The following is a 4012-nucleotide window of genomic DNA, read 5'->3' on the forward strand; positions in this document are numbered from 1 at the left end:
GGCATGATGACTTTAGTTTATAAGTTAATAAACATTTTTTAGCGACTGACGATGCGTTAGTGTATCGTGCACGACGTATTTTCCACATTATGTGTGTGTGGTTAGGCTGTGGAATTGCGTCGTTTCATTTATCTATGACACGATATAACTTGAAATATTTAAAATATCCACGATTAATATCATTACGATTTCCAACAACAATATTTGTACACGATATTATAATTTTTACTTTCAAATTATAACAATGGTCAATGATGATCAAATTTACATTACTTTAATAATTCAATTGATATATTATAAAAGATATATTCAAGATATAAGATTTAATAATAAATATTTATAATTAGAATTAAGATGTACATGTTTTTATTTGCATTTCACGCAATGGTCACTAGCTATCGTCAGTCGATTTCAGGAAAATGGTACGTAAAGTTAGAGTGTGCGAGTTGTGTGCCAAGCTCGGGTGTCGGAGGCGTCCCGGGACGCTTTCCCTAGTGTAGGCTTTTGCGCCCGAGTATTATGCGTGAGAATCGTAGAACGAATGTGTTGGAATGCCTGTTTTGCCATATTTTTAAATATAGGGTTAGGTAGGATAGGTAGTATACTTCTGGTGTGTGTGTTAATTATAAGTAGGTAGGGCCGGGCAAGTTGTCACAGTCTCTGGTCGGGTAGGCGCGTTTTCGCGTGACAACTTGTTTCAGGAAATATAATTTGAAAAATCGAGGATGAAGTTGGAATATACGAATGGAGCATGCCACTCGTATTTGACTTCATTCATCGATTTTTCGAATTTCCGCGGTCGCGATCGCGAGGTAAATTCGAAACGAACGTTGCGCTCGAGATTCTGCACGTGTACGATCGACAATTGATGGTTGGTCGTCTATGTGCACTTAGTTTCCGCGATTTAGCCTTTTTTTTTTTCGTTTTTTTTTCTTTGATTTGCGATTAGTGAGTCTCGAGCCTAGATTTAAGTTTCAGCGGGCATTGCGCCCGAAGGAGGAAGACCGAAGAGGCCTCGACAAACTGTCACGAAGAGGGGCTGCAACGAATGGCTTCTCATCTTTTGGATCTGTTTTGGGTCCAAAGGATGGGAAGTCATTGTTACTATTTTGTCATTGTGCTCGTTTTAGTATATGTAGTAATTGTTGTTGTGTTGTCTGGCCGATTTGCATGCCGGCCCATCATCTAGATCCAGTCATCATGGGCATCGCGGTTTTTTTAATAGTGTTGCGTTATAAAAAATATCGCGTTTGCTTTTAATTACTTTTATTATGAATTGACCTATTTTTTAATTTTTTTTTTTAAAACTTGTTAAAGTAAATTTGAATTTATAATAATTCATTTAATATCGTATTTGAATTTTTCATTTGTAGAATAATAATAAATTTTATATAAATTTTAATAAATAATAAATTTATTAAATTCACTTTAAAAATTAGTGTTGCGTTGATAAATAATCGCGTTGTTTGATTTAATACTACGTTTTACAAATTGCCCATTTCCTTCCACACTTGGAATGTGGAAATGTTCCTGTTCCTGGATCACTGCAACCAAAAGTGCACGCAAGTGCTATACAAAAATGGTTGTACAACGGCAGTCTCTTCTGATATGGCTGCAATCTTCCGCTGTTAGTGTTGCGTATAATAAAATACGAGTGCAAAAATTAGTTTATTAAAGTTTCGTAAATATATTTGGAACACCTTACTAAGGGTGTACTTTCGGGAATTTTCTATTCTTTTTTTATTTTTTATTTATTTATTTTTTTGTTATTAATCAAGAATCGCATTGCAAATAATAATAAAGCACTCTTCGCGTTTTCTTTGGAAAATCTAGTATATTAGCGTTGCGAAATAGAAAAGATGGTCCACTCACGGTTTGCTCGAGTTTACATTGAGTGGATAAATATTATTTTTGGTAACCCTTCTAGTTACCTTCTCCTCGTTTGTTTCTTTCCAGCATCCCCTTTATTAAGAGCATTTGTTAATAAAAATACTGGTAAAAAATATACTTTTTTACCAATGAACAAAATTTTCATTTAAAATTATGAATTACATTCTTTTGACAATTTGATTTTTCTTTAAGAATTAATAAGATGTATAAATTTTGTTTTTAAATATTAATCTAGGGATTGAGTTTGTTACAGGTACGACTTGAAGAAAGTAAATGGACGAGAAGAGCTATAATTTATTGAATTTTATTAATCTGTTCTTTTGTCTGTTTCAGAAATTCTTCAGCTTTCTTCAACGGAATTCTCACATTTTTTCTTCGATATAAGATAAATTTTCCAATTTTTATGTCAGATAGAAAGAAATATTCAATTTTCTGATGGGTAAAATTTATAAGTGACGTGTTTAATGTTCTTTCTCTTATTAAAAGGCTTGTCTCGCCTTCCCTACTCTGATTCAAAGTTTCCGGAAACAATATTTCCATTTTTTTAAGGCATCGTGATCACTTGCCTTAACTTCCTAAATTTCCTCATTCATCAACAATCAAATCCTTGTAATACTTGATAGCTAGTGATTTCGATTACTAGCCATTGTTGGTATCTCCTCACTTGCATTTTCCCAGACTATATGTGGTTCGTATCATAAATTCTTGAAAATTGTGACGTTGGTCAAAAACTGTGTGACTGAAAATATCTCTTACGTTGTTTTCGACAGACAGGGTTTATAAACAAAAATATTTAATTTCTGTGAGAATAGAAATGTGAGAATATGAGAATATGAGATTTTGTGTTTGTGACGAATGTTTAAAATGTTTTAATGTTGTACTTAAGTTTGTTTCAGGATCTTTTACAGGGACAGGAAGATTGAATTAGAAGAGAAGATTAAATATATGCATAACTTAATTAATAAAGTAGATACATTTGTAAATAAGTAGATAATGGCCAAAGTAGTGTGTAGTGCTTTATGGGGTTGCTTATTTTGCTTATTTTTCTTTTTTTTTTTTTTCACGCTTTTAACTATCAATTATTTTTCATTTTCATAACGGATGGAAATGTAAAATATCGATAGAAAGTCTCCTTAATATAATTTTTTATTTTCAGATTTAGTCTTCCGCGTCGGAAAATTAAATTTTTCTTATATATTTCCTTTTGCTGCTTGTATTGCACAGCGATCAAAAATTTGAACGTTTTGCAAACGCACACAAAGAAAATTTATTTGATGATAAGTAAATTTTTCGCTGTAAAGGAGGGTGGATGGGACGTCGTGGTTAGGGTGGGTCTCCAAGTCGCAGCAACCTCCACGCCGGTGAGACCTGGGAAATCATTATTATTTACTATACAATTCATAATTATATCATACGATACAATTATAAATTTTATAGCGAATAATATGAGCTAATGGCTGCGATATTTTTTTATAGATAGATATTTTATGATGGATTAGTTCGTTAATTTCTATATAAAGTATATGAATACAGATTTTTACCGTGTATTCTTTGAGCTTATTTTTGATTATTAATTTTGGTAGCTGATTGCAATTGTTAATTGTTTAAATTGATTAGTTTGTCTTCTTTAGTCGGATAATTCTTCTTTAGTCATATTTATAGTCATATTTTGGTAATTTTATATCCTAATAAATTTTTTTAATTTTTTCGTGCGAGAGATATCATTCAGTTCTAGTAATGTTATAATGGGATTTAAACGAAAAAAAAAAAGAAAAAGGAAATCTTGAAATATTTTATCGAAAAATGAGTATATTATATTAATAATGACATTGAAGATGCAAATTTTAAGTGCAAGGGACAAAAAAGAGAATGTTAGGTCTATTCTATATCTTTAGTCTTTTAAATAATAGGTTAGATTCAAAATAAAATTTATTTATTTTTTGTCGTTAGTTCGTAATCTGCATAATTTCATATATCATATATCAATAGTCGATTTTGATGATCTTAAAAAATATTTATTTTTGTTGGTATTTTATATTTCTGTTTTAATTAAAATGAAAAAATAAAGATGTAGAAAAAGAAAGTATAGGGAAATTTCGAGGAATAATAAAATTTAAAAGTG

Source organism: Apis cerana, linkage group LG7, assembly GCF_029169275.1.
Source record: "Apis cerana isolate GH-2021 linkage group LG7, AcerK_1.0, whole genome shotgun sequence".
Lineage (NCBI taxonomy): Eukaryota > Metazoa > Arthropoda > Insecta > Hymenoptera > Apidae > Apis > Apis cerana.